Consider the following 13,775-nt stretch of genomic DNA (forward strand, 5'->3'; position numbering starts at 1 on the left):
TGAATTAAACTTACTGCTTCTTTAGGCAGGAGCCATGTCAGAACATGCCGGTGATTCTTGGTTAGTGATTCTGATCTATTCAGAGATTTAGTTTTGAATGTGTTAGAGTAGATGGAGAGAAGTCAGTTGGGTTTTTTTGAACTTTGCCTTGGGCCGTATATGAAGAAGAACTGACGCCACCTGAAGATGCTCCTTGAAGGAACTTCTTCCTTTCCACTGATTTTGCAAGAACTGAAGAAGTAGGTAGTGTGATTATGCAAAAGAGCCCCCGTAGGTCAATGAAAGTCCTCAGTCCTTGTCTGGACTCAGTAGGCAGCTAAATCTGAACAGTGGCTGTTATCACACTACCATTTGCTGTGGAGATCTCTAATGAGCCAGGAACACTGGAATCTTTCCAACACGTCGCCCCTGTTGGCTGCCCTCCCATTTGGTCATGCTAAATGACTAGGTAAATAGGCCTTTCATGAAATCTAACACCCGCCCTACCTAATCCCCCCTGCCTTCAAACTGTGGGGCTAATCAGTTGTTTTGACATAACCAGGATCCAAGTTCTATAAGGAACATGGCCAAGAAAAGTTCAAATCCAAGACCAAGATTAATGAGAACTTCAAAGAAATTTACCACCAAATGTTACTAATTTAGTACACCCTATGTTTGAAACCAATGACCTAATTGGAAACTATATTCTTTAAAAGCCATTATGTCCCAGCTCTTTAGTATTCTGGAGGTGGCTTCTGAGATCAGAGTAGGTTTATGTCACGTGGTAGGGTTGGATAGTGGGTTTCCACCCCCACCTCCCTGAAACCCGGGTAAAATATCCTGCTGTTGACTGTATCAAGCAATTGTGCTCTCAATGCGCGGTAAATAACAGACTCCAAATCAGACAAACAATTTCCTTCTGCTCTCCAATATATGAGTATAATATTACAAATCCTTTAAAGCTGGTTAGAGAAATGAAAGGTCTGGTTAACTTTGCTGTCACATTGCCAAAAAATCAGCACATTTAAAAAAAAATGTACTTAGCAAAAAAATGTACATTGTTCTACAGGGCTGCCACTGGTACTTCCCAGAGCTTCACCGAAGTCTGTAGCAAGTGCGCAAGCCAATGGTCCCACATTAGCTGATAGCTCGGTCACCCTGGGCTGGCTGGGACTGTGCCTTTCTTTCTCGCGGCGCTCGCAGATGGACTCCAATGTGTGGCTGATGTGGTGGGAACCAGCATCGCAATGCTGGGCTGATTCTCCAAAGTGCTGTTTCTGCCGTCTGGCACACTGAAATCGCCCCTTCACAGTGTAGATCTGGGCCTGGACGTCTGTCTAAACTTGCTGTCAGCCCCCACTTTCTGGAGTCAATTCTGCACTTTGTGGATTGGGTCAACTTGTGGAGAAAAACTGGTCCCTTTAGCAAAGACCCATCCACCTGCTGTGGAGGGCTCAAGCGTGCTGTGCTTGGCAGGGTCACACCTCTGTGTCTTACCTTCTAGCTCCACCACGGGACTGCACACCTTCCTAAAAGTGGTTGTTTCTCTCTATATGCAGGAAGCCTGTGATGACGAGCTCAGACTAGTACCTTTCTCATCTCTTGGACGTGGGTGAAGACAAGAAGATTCCCATCCTCAGTGATGTGCCAGATCAGATAGCCAGGCTCTGATGCATCAGCATGGTCAACCCTGCTTTGCAGAAGACAAGGTAGTGCCTTATGGGTTAAATCTCTTCCTGTGGCTGACACTTTGCTCTTCCCATCAACCTCCTGGTATTCTGCAGCTAAATGAAGCTGCTGTGAATGCAAGAGAATGGAAGTGGAAACTTCACCAAGCCTCCAGCAATGTGCTGGCTGTGGGGATACCTGCAAAATCAGGCACCAGATGCAGCCAGGGAAGCTGCAGAGACCTTTACACAGATGCACTCCCATGGGCTTGTGTGCGCGTGTGTGTATGCGCACACACACTGGGTGCCTATCGCACATTATATGATGTCTCTGGGTTTTTACATACACATGGGGAAATGCTGTCAATCACACTGTGAAGTTAATTCAAGTAGCAGAGGTGTACGTTCTGATAATCAGAATTTCTTCGAATAACCCAGAGCTTGTTACCTTCATATGCAGGTGGCTGTTTATCTGAAACTTCAGTATCCCACATTAGTTAGGAGTAGAAAGACAAAAGCTGTACCCTGGAGTATGTCCTCTGTTTCTATGAGACACTGAAAAATGAAGGTAGATCTGTCAGTTTGTAAACTCTGTCTGCCTCAAAAGCTGTGGGACTTTTTAAAAGGAGCTGGATTTATTTAAAATACTAATAATTTCTTTCTTGCTGTTGAAGATAGCAGTGACCAAGAAATGGCTGCTGATCAGTCTTCTCCAAAATTCTTTGTTGACTGTGCTGGGCAGAATGACAGCAGGTGCGGAAGGATCCACAGGGAAGTTTTGGTCCATACAGCTGACTAATTCTTAAGTAAATTTTTGGGGATATACTGGAGTCAGTTTTTAGGGAAGGATCTGAGCAGGATCTGGGGTACCTAATGCGCAAGCACTGCCACCTCACATGTAGTTCCAAATGGACCATGGAAAAAGAAACGTAGATTAGCGTAGAGCCAGGCTGCGAACCACTTACCTTCAATTTTAGAGAGGAGTAAGGAGTTTTTCTGGAGTTATGGGATGCAACCCTCAGAATTGCCATTCTCTGAGGATTTTCTGTTAATCTGGAAATAAAAGTTAATGTCTAACTGAGGTCACACGATGTCTCAGCCCCAAAACTGATGTCTTCCTTTTCTCAATCAAAGTGACTTTCCCCCTTTCTGCCTGACTTAAATGCACAGAGCAGTTATCAGTTCAAAAATTAAAAAAAAAAAAGGACTAGCAAAAAAGGAAGGAGGACTTGACCGTTCTGGAGGAACTTGGATACGTTAAACCTAAAGAAAGATTCCTTGTTTTCACATCAGTGAAATTTTGCCAATAAGCGCTTAGCTAACCTCAAGCAAGGTTTTTCTTGGGTCATTTTCAGAAAAGAGTTTAAGGAAAAAAACAGCCCCCAGACCGAATGGGCTTCTTTGTTGACGAAGGAGCTGGTTCCTGCTTTGGTTTGGATTACCTAATGCAGGTCAGATACTCAGCCTGGTGCCAATCAGTGATGTTTGACTAAGTTCAGCTGAGCTGTAGCATTCGTCCCTTCTGAAGACATTGCTGTATGAGCCTCAGGTTGCTGAACCAGTACATTAGACTTTTATTAATTTCTTCCTGATGACATTTGTTTTTTCACGTTCCGATGCAGAAAAACATCCTTGTTCAAGACAGTGCTTAAGCACACACTCATTTATCTCTTCTGTGTGTGCTCCCGAGGAGGGGTAGATGTTTAATTGATTGCCTGTTTGGGGCCTTACAAGCCTTGTAGGGTACCTGCCACCTTAGGAGCTGGGCAGAGCTTGAAAGGTTTAAGCACAGAAGAGACCGTATTTCCCAGAAAGGGAAATCTGTATTTTATAAACCCCGCAGTACCCATTTTACTCACATTCATTTTATGATTATAATTACTTAGATTACTTTTATTTCAGATGAAGGAAAACAATAATGAAAGGGTAACTGAATAAAATATCTCAGAGAAAGAAAGAAAACACTGTGGTTTCTGGTCAGGATTTTTAACCCTTCAGCAAGAGGAAAGGCTGAATTTTTAGAGGTGGAGGAAAACACTGATTAGTAGCTACATACAGACTACTAAGATTTCAGTCTGTTCTTTCCATAGAGCATTCAATTCTGTACTTACAAGTGAATCTCCCTTATCTTTTATGTGCTTAAATTAGTTGTGACTCTTCAAATGTCACAAAGTCGGGCATTATACATATCTACATATATCTATAGAAATAGTGGAGCATAAGAGAGTTTAGAGGGCAAGTCCAAACTCTAAACTGCCCTTTCTATTGGTACCTACAAGTGAACAGCACTATAGAGACCAAGAGCCCACATCCACACGTCTCTGCTGCTGGCCATTTTGTCCTAGATGAGTTACCAATGGACAAAGCTTTTTGTCCCTGCTGGAAATTTCCATCAGACTTTGACGAATTTTGAGGGTTGTGATGAGAAGACAAATACACCACAAAGAATTCTGATAAAACCAGAATGCTTCGTATCGGTTGGAGTAGAAGAGTTTACATGTCCATGCTGTAATGAGTGTCTGCACATTTCATTTATTACAGATCTATTTTTAATGTGAGAATTAGAAATTTTATTTTTGCTTTTTCCCATGCTCAAAGCACATCGGTTCGCCCACGTTTTCATTTAAACAAAAGCAAAGAACAGAAATCTCAGACCTACAGAATTTTCTGCAAATGGGGAGCCTAATTTCCACAGAAATGTCTGTTGCGGAGACCCCAGCTCCCTCCTAGAAAAGTATGTTATAGAGCTCAGCCCAGGGACAGATCTCTTGCAGCAGCAGAGGGTGGAAGGGCACCCGGGGCTGCGGCACGTGGCCTTGGCCTTTAAATGGTCCTGTGCCCACGAAATGGAGCAACTTTCTTCACCCCTGGCTGAGCTTGCCTGAGCTGCAGCTTGCGACGCTCGCTGGTGGATGGATGCTCTGCGTATATAGAGTAACGTGCAAACGCCTGCAACTCCCCGGGGCTCCCTGGTGCGGTCTGAGCGAGGATCTTCAGCCTCAAACAATTCATTCAATTTTTGTGCTTAAAACTGTCAGTCTGAGGGTGACACTGGCAGGCTGAGGTCCTGTCTCAGGTCCCAGTGACAGGGGCCATAGAGTCACAGTCCAGCCACAAGCTCCCCAGAAGTGAGTTTTGGCCGTTCTCAGCAACGAAGCTGTATTCGTGCAGGTGCGGTGGATGAAATCCGAAAAGGCATCTCCAGTGCCTGTAATCCGGTACAGCGAGACACATGGAGGTTATAATCCTGTAAATGCCTTTGTGTGTAGCGATTTTGTGAGGATATTTTGCCCCTCGCTCTAAAGCAAGAGAAATCTTGAAGCAGGGGCACGTGAGCACTGAAGAAACTGCCTCTTCATCAAAGCCCCTCATCCCTTTCCCAGTTCTCCTGACAGCCTAGCAGTGGTGGAAAACTTTTGCTTTTTGTGATAATATATGAAACATCACAGAGGTTGCACAACTTGCTCCTTCCGGGAGATGCCCCTGCGCTGGGCCACGACTTGGCACTTGTGACGCCTGAAGCTTGGAGTACTGGGAGCACCGACAGGATTGGGTTTGACGAATTTTCTCTGCCTTTCCTGGGTGTTTCACCCACAAGCAAACTCAGCACCTGTTCCTGGATGCTTCGCGAGCCCCAAGGAGCAAGTGCCGTGCCCCTCATGCCTACCGCGAAGGCCATGGCAGGCTAATAGGAAAGCAAGCAGATGCATTTGTCTCTGTGCAGCAGCAACCAAGAAGGGAATTAAAATTATGATATGTTGCCATGGTAATCAAGTCCCAGGATTTGGCTAGGAGGAAAAGTGAGGTTGTAGCTAGTTGCTCATGAATTCCTCAGTAGGCTTTTCGATACTCCGTTTCCTTTAAATGAAATTGGAGAAAGACTTGCCGTTCATCGCGGGGATAAAAATTTTATGAAGCTAAATCTAGGCAGTGTTTTAGTGTCAGTCAGCATTAACCCACAGCATGAACACATAAATAATTGAGATTTCAAATACCCCAGTGCTCTAGAGTAGGGCATTTGTGGCACTTGGGAGCCGGAGCGCTGCAGACACCCCTGAGCAACGGCGAAAGCCGGCGAGCGTCTAACTGAGCCCCCCCTCTCCGCATCCCGGGCATCCTTGTCCTCTAGGCTGGAATGAAAACATCCTTCCTGGGGTCGTCCTGCTGCCCCATTTCTTCTACCCATAATAAAAAAAACAGCTAAAAGCTAACAAGTTTCCTCTGGCTTGAGCAGGAGATGAATGTAGCTATTTAGGAAATATTTGCTCCTTTCTCCCCTTTGGGAAGTGAGGATGATGATTGTTTCTGAAAACAGATATTCAGGAGAGATTTAAAAAAAAAAAATCTGTTTTCTTCTTTTTTTTTTTTTTGACCAGCCCTGACCTTGGTTCCTCATCGACGTGCACAACAAGCTTTGGCAGAGATGGTTGAAAATTAATTTTCACGGAGGAAAATAATGCTAAAAAATAACCTTAAACATTTTTAGCTAGCAATAACACTAGAAAAAGGAACCTGGCCACAAGTTTTCCCCAGTTTTGTTTTTAATTATTCTTTTTCCTGCTTCTTCCCATTCCCCCTTTTCAGAGGCAAAATGGGAAGGGAAACGAAAGGGGGAGAACAGGCAACTCAGCTGTAGAGTAGAAGAGAGGGCCAGCGGGAGGAAAACCATAGCAGGGAAAAGTGGCAGGTCTGAGGGCTTCCAAGGTCCTTACCTGGGGCAGGGAGGACTAGCAGCCTGCCCCTCTCTGCTTCTGCTTAAACTCTTGTATCCGCTGCTTTCCTTTGCGGCATCGGACAGTGAGCGAGTCAGATCTCGCAACAGATCCTCCTGAGGTGCAACCCTCCTGTTGCATTCTCTTAGTTTCCCATGTGGTCGGGCCCTTTCTCCTGCTCACCGGGGAGTGCTAATACTAGCATGGAGGAGATGGTGGGAATTGGCAGCTGCTGGGAAGGGGACAATTCTGCGCCTTGTAGCAGCGACATAGATTTTTTTAGAGTGTCACTGTAACCATGACTTCACCCTTGCAAAGTGCCCTGCTGTTGGAGGATGGCTTGCCATGAGCCTTGGTTAAAGGTGGTGGATATCCCTATGCTTCAGTGCCACGCGCAGAGTAGCTCAGGTCTGGAGCTTTTTAATGTCAGTCTCACGCTATTATTTCCATTGTGGCTGTGAATTAAGCACTTCACTGTTAGAGGACACAAATGGAGGCAGATCATTTTGATGTTGGAAAAATCACTGCTGGGTGAGGCATGCCACAGGGTATGTTCCCGAGTGCTCTGCTCCTGTGTAGAGCCGGAGCCCAGCCAGGTCACAAGCAGGATGAACACAGGCTCCAGAGCACTTTTCAGCTCTACAATAACTGTAAAAAAGTGAAACTAAAGGGTAAAATAAAGAAATTATGAAGTTATCACCTTCTGCAGGGCTCCTGCCCAGTGCCTGTGTCATCTGAGGGAGAAAAGCAATGCAGGTCACTAAGGAGCTGCCACGACACGGCAGGGTTTCTTGAGCGTACGTCAGTACGAGTATGTCTGTGGCAATAGTAAAGTTGGGATGCTGTGATCTTTACAGAGCTAGAGGGCTTGTGAACTATCCTGAGAGCAGCTGCAGTTCACCAAGCTCCTCTCAGCAGGTGTTTGCCTTTCTACCAGTGATTGCCTTCCCTAAAATCACTCTACCAGGCTGGCTGGGTTTGATTTTTGTAGCCGTCACTCAGAGTGACTTCCTGACCCACTGAGATGCCCAACCAGATCGAGGCCTTTTTGCCCCTTACCCATTTCTATTCCTGCACGTCATACTCTGGGCTGAATTCACAGTGGAGCTTCACCAAAAAAACAAGCAGTGCTACATCCCAGAGCTGACTTTGGAAACCTCCACTCCTTCAGCAGTTCATCTTTCATTTTAGTCCTAGAGAAGTGTGCTTTGGGCCCTTTTTTGGGGGGGGGGGGTGAAGGGAAGGGAGGAAACCATTACCTCATGTCAGCTGTGCTGGTGGGAGCAAAGCAACCAGATCTTAGCAGCCAATTCTGGCAGAAGTACCTGGAGGTGGAGAAGCCCTGGCCCTATAAAAGGAGAGTCTAGGCCCACCTAGGGAGTGATGGTGGGGGTGGCTGGGCACAAGGTAAGGATGAGTTGTGGGGGAAGAAAGGATTGTGTGGTTGGAGGAAGAGCTGGACTTGCACTGAAGCTCACCTCTTTGGGAGGCTGAGGGATTTCATGTGGGTGGCTGAATGTTTTGGGCAAGTGTTGATGACAGTAAAATAAACACCTGGGTATCTCTGTTAACTGGCTGTTATGTTTTCTCTGCCTTTCTCCTTTCCAGAGGAGGCAGTGGGTGATAGCTGGGGGGAAGACCAGAGGAGCATGGGCTGTCTGTGTGTGTTGTTCTTGTATGCCAGTTGTGTTCGCTCTGAGATATGAATGTTCCCTAGTGCGGAAAGAGTAATTTGGCCTAAAGGAAAAGTGGGGGGTTGTGGATAGACCATCCCCGTTGCTAAGGCCGTAGAGGTGTCTTCTGTGAGGCTGTCAAGGGGGAAGGGGACAGCATGGTGAACTTTGCTAGAGCCTTTGGGGATCTCCAGAACTTGGATGTATCTGAATAAGAGCGTTTGTAGTCACAACGGGGCCTGATGATGTACCAGGATATGTAATGGGGCATCTGGTTTTAGGTGAAAATGGGACATAGTGGAAGAAATATCTCCTTTGCATTTGATATTAAGCTTCCCCCCAAAGCCATGGGGTTCAGAAAGAGGTCAGAAGTGCTGATTTTGGTACGCACGGTTATGTTTCTCTCGTTCTCTCTCTCTCTCTTTATTTTTTTCATCTGGGAACCTAAACTGGCCCTTTGCACCCCAGGGGAAAACATGAGAACTCCTGAACATCAAACCTCAGTGTCTTCCCACTCTGCCCCGAGCCTGGTTCACAACGGTGTTGCTGTGCACCCATGGGGTAAGTGATTTCTGCTTGGCAGCGTACTTTGCAGATCAAGAGAAAATAAACACAAAGAATTACTCTCAGCTCTTTCTCTCTGGTGCAACACTTGGGCTGGCTCCACCGTGGCATGTGAATAAAGTGTAAGGTTGGCTGCTGTTGGATCAGTAGGTTGATTTCAGGTCTCTTTTAGCAGGCTACAAGAAAACAAAAGTATTAAAGGAAAGACTTTTTTTCCTCCCTACTGTGCTAAACCAAGCCAGACTCATGTGATTGCTCACTCAGCCCGGAGAGCAAAGGGCTTTAGAAGCTCTGGGGTGCAGAGGTGGGCCAGGGCTTTTACTTAAAACAACTTTTCTTTTGACAGCTAGGTTCGAATGACTTCTAGAGCTGGTCAGAAATGGAAAATCACTATGGGGTGTCTCTTTAGTAGGGATCTTGTGTCAATTATTTACTTTCTGTAGATTTCCAAAGAGGAAAATTGGGCCTATTTAAAAAAAAAAAAAAGGAGAAGAAAAGAAGTGCTTCCATAAACCAAATTTTCCTTCAGTGTTTTGAATAATGCTTTTGGATAAGTGCTTAGAAGCACTTTTTGGTAAAAAGTTGAACAATTGTCATAGAGAGTTGTGATAATGCAGATTTAAAAGGAGCTGATCTTGAGCAGAAACTTCTGAAAACTCTTCCACTTAAACATTTGAGGGTCAAGCCTTTTGTTAATTCAGACCTTATACTCACAAATTTGTGATGCTATGCCCAAGAAAGGGCTGTTAATATCCCAGAGGTTGGTACTGACTCAAAGTTCCTGCTAGGGACTGCTGTAGAGAATGTAAATAAAATAAGCATAAAGAAGTTAATTCTGAAGAGGACTACAGTGCTGTTTAATAACTAATTCTTAATTAGACAGAAGTTTCCAAAATTTTCATGGCCTTTTCTGACAAAGGTTCCCATTTAGGGAAGCTTCTCTAATGGTTTTTCCAAAAGTAAATTTAAACTATTAAAAACACCGAAAGTAATTACACGCCATTTCAGCCAAACTAGCTACAAATTCCAGCTAAAAACCTTATATTAAGTGAAAAAATTAAAAATTCTAAAGGAAATAAGAACTTCTGCTTCTTCAGGAAGGGTGGAGTGAGGGAGGGAAGACCCCCCCACACACACACTTATTGAATGTGTTCTTCCAGCAAAAACTCCTTTGACCACCTCTAAAACAAATTCTTTTTTCCCATTGAAAATGCACTGATCTCCTATCAGCTGAAAAACATTGGGTTTTGGCATTAGAAATAACTGCTAAAAGTTTTTAACTAGAAACAGGAGGTAGGCTGGCAAAAGGGAAACACGGTAGGATTCGTGTTGCCTCCCACCTGCAACTGTTTCAAGTATCATAAAGCATCTGAAGGGGGATGGCAGGTCTGCAGTGCTTTAGCTTAATGAGGCGAATCATTAGAAAATGACAGGTCTCGTGGAAAAGACTTCCCAGGTGTTGAATCTTTATTACAGCGTTCTCTTGGGTATTTGTTTTAATCAATGCCTGGATGGTCATATTAGGGCTGTTTGCTCTCTTTATGAATTAATGTGGAATTCAGCATTAACGAAGGTCTAATTTTATAATGTTATTGTTAAAGGAGGTAATACAAGCATGGGAATACTGGCAAGGAAATACACTTTTGAGGTCCATGCCAGTAGTTAGTTCTCTGAATTAGTTCTGGTAAATGAGTATAGATCAAACAGAATTCTGACTTTTGGCTCAAACAAAGCCACCACTCATTTTGCAGACTTTGCATTAAGCTCTCCCCAATGCTTTCTAATTATGTTTCTGTTCTTCTCATTTCTCTGACGAGAGAAACTGGCTGTGAAGAGAAGGACCACAGTTCTTCCTGGTAACATCTGTGCCAATTAGAGTGGCAAGTACCAGAGACTTCAAAATGCTGAAACTCATGCCAGGGTGCTGGCATGACTTAGACTTTCTGGACCTTTCTTTTGACTGCATTCACAGAAGTTTTCTTCGTTTGACCCTTGGCAGCTAGGCTTTGCAAAAGAGTAATAGGTCTTCTGGCTCATGCTTTGTAAGGCAACTGGTTTTGCAAGGGTATTAGCAATGGTGTAGACCTTTCTCAGTGACAAGATTTGATTCAGACTGGTATAATGGACTCTCCGTTAGTATTTAAAAGTTGGACTGCTGCAAGCTGGTGGCTACAGTCAGAGCAATTTCCTCCGCCCAAGTGGGCTGGCTACCATGTGTTATGAGAGATAAATCTGGGGGCCAAAACCAGTGTTGAAGGACTATTTTGTGCTGTCCTTATCTAAAGAATGTGCTCAAAGGAGAGGTAACTTCTCAGCTCTGGAGAGAGGGCCTTTTGACTGGGCCTGAAGCTTTTACTTCCCACTATCCCAATGGTATCCTGCTTCTGCTCTGACTTAACTCAGTCATCTGGGATAACTGTCAGCTGGCTCCAGAAAGGCACAGCACAAGGGTGGTTGCAACCATCTTTCTGGTTTGCCTGTTACATGCTCTTTGGCCGTAAGTGAGAAGATCTGAGCCAATAACTAAAAATATGGCTTCATGGCCTTGGATAAAGGTAGCTTGCCAGCAGGGGCCTTCTCTGTTGGAGTCCTTGCACTAGTTCTTGCGCAAATCGCATGTGACTTTCCTTTGGGGCTGGGGGCGGGGGGATGTCAGTCTCCTGTTGTTTGCTTCTTCTGCCAAGTTGTCTTTGCCTCAACTCATGCTGAGCCACAGCTGGCTGCAGCTGGAGATGTGTGTGCTCTTCTCCTAGTGAGACCTCCATTATCTTGGGGGCACTACCACAGAATAAATAAGAGGAGAAATTTTTTTACAGTGGGCCTTGCAAGGGCGTTCTGGTGGATGACTCAAGGCAGTAGAAGGCAATGCATGTGGCAGGCAGGTGGGGATCCCGAACAGCTGGACATCCCAGACTATTGTAGGTTCCCAAGTCTAACAGTGCTATGTTTTTGTTGTGGGGACTCAATGTTGATTTAAAATAGGTTTGGTCAACGCTCTCTACAAATTTTTTTTATGCTGTGCTCACATCTCCTCATGTTCCCTCTGAGTGCATCCTTAGTGTAAAAGGAGATGGCAAGGTGAATCCAGGCATTACATCATGGACATCCTGTTGCTTCAGACCCTAGCATGTGTTTGACTTGGCTAATGTTTCTTTCTCAAGATCGATGAGTGCCCATCCTGTTTGCCTTTCTCTGAAGATAAAATGACCACCCTCCCCAGCCCTCCTGGGATTAGATTCCGGGTCTGGGCAATCCAGCTGTGACAAAGGACAGGTGTGGATTTCCAGGCAGAAAGGGGTTCAGAGGCATCCTCCTCTCCCCTGGTGTGTGTTATTCTTGTGAGATGAACTATCTCCATGAACATTCCAATTAACGGGGACTTTTGTTACCCGCCCTGGTTGACAGGCTATGAATGTTTTGGGTGGGGGGGGGGGGGAAGGGAGGAGGGGAAACGTGAGAGGAAGGAACTGGAAGACATTACGGTTTGTGGGAAGTGTGGAAGGGAGAATAGATGTGATGAAGGAGGAAAAAAGCAAAGTATTCCAAGAACTGCTTAAAAATGGACAAATAGATGAGTGCAACGTATGTTTTGTCCTGGTTAGGTAGGCTATATTTCTTGTCTTGGCAATGTGCATGTTTGTTCTTTGAGTCTCTTGTTTCTCAGACTTGGTCGGATCTGGTGCCATGCACGTTGGTAAGGATCCTTCCCTCTGGAAGGTGAAGGATCCCCATAGCTCTGGAATGTCCCTGGGAGAGTAATGCTAACCCACTAAGGCTGTTGACACTGGCAGCGTTACAGCCACACAGCAACTGGCAGCAAAGACAACTGTGAGCCAGAATGACCTATCTGTTAGTAATTCAAGCTTTCTTTAAGCATCAGTAATGGCTCTGGATGGCTGCTGTAGTTAAAGCAATGTTCTGTGCCCGTTCTTTAACAGGGAGGACTGTGTTCAAGCAAATAGCAGGAGGAGAGGTTTTTGGTTTCTGGAGAGAAGCTTAGGAGCAAAGCCAAAGAGGTTGATTCTGTCTAGTGGGTCATGGGTTGTAGACCTGGAAAGGGTCAGTGGCTTAGGGAAAACAGACTCTAGTTGGGGTGTAGTAGCAACTGAAGATCCCACTCTGTCAGGGTTTCATGGTGCTGTGCTAGCTTCTGTCACCACATATTGTAGGTGTGAGTTCTTTCTCGCTCAGGAGCTTATGCCCACTTTGCAGGGTGGGCATGATTGACTTTATTCTTTGGGTTATGAAAGAGTTAGTGACAGCTGGGGCTTTCTTCAGTCCCATAAAGATGTTGTGAGGACTATCCTTTTTCCTTCGGCTGAGCATGGGGGTAGTTTCTAGTGAGCGCAGCCTGACGCAGACATGACTCCGGTCTTGCTTTCTCCCAGGCACTGAAGAATACCAGCACCCATTCGTTATGAGCCAGAAAGGAATCTAAAGCATGACCTGGGTCTGACTGTTCTCCTTTCAGCTTTGTGGACTGCGATACTCACTTGCATGCCTTAACTCAAAAATGTAGCCTCTTAGCTAGGTCAGAATAGATAGTCCTACAGTGACCCTGGGCACAAATCCCATGTTGTTCACTGAAAGCTGTTAGTGATGTAAGTGACTTTGTTTTTTGCACTGTTTAGTTTATGCATTATAGTAGATGTTCCTACTGCAGTGTATTACTAGTAGCTCTGTGAAGACAAAGAATTTAAAAAACTAAAAGCTTGCAAATTCCTGTAACCGTTTGTGCTTGGGGGAAAGAGGAACTGCAGAGCCTAACCTAGGTTAACTAAACACTCTCAAACTCTGTTTCAACATAGGACTTCTAACGTTACTTGCCTGGCATGTCATCGCTGTGGATAAGGGCCACGACACAATGCGTGGTTAATCACAGAGCCAGCTGCTACTAGCTATGCTGCAACTTAAAGCTTGCAAGAGAAAGTTCTTTCTCTGACAGCCTTCATGACATGAAGAGAAAAATGAATAAAGGATGGGAAATGTCACATGACAAGGCACATGCCAGCCACTAAATGGGGCTGAAGAACAAACTCTGCGGGATGGCTTATTCCATAAGTTCTGCTATTTTTTTCCCTGGCTCTTTCTATAACAGTGAAAAAGGTAGTGATGAACTTAAGTTTTTTTAGGTCTCTTGCTTCTATCTGAGACGGGTTCCGCTGTCTTTTTAATACATC

This window comes from Struthio camelus, chromosome 19 (assembly GCF_040807025.1).
Source record: "Struthio camelus isolate bStrCam1 chromosome 19, bStrCam1.hap1, whole genome shotgun sequence".
NCBI lineage: Eukaryota > Metazoa > Chordata > Aves > Struthioniformes > Struthionidae > Struthio > Struthio camelus.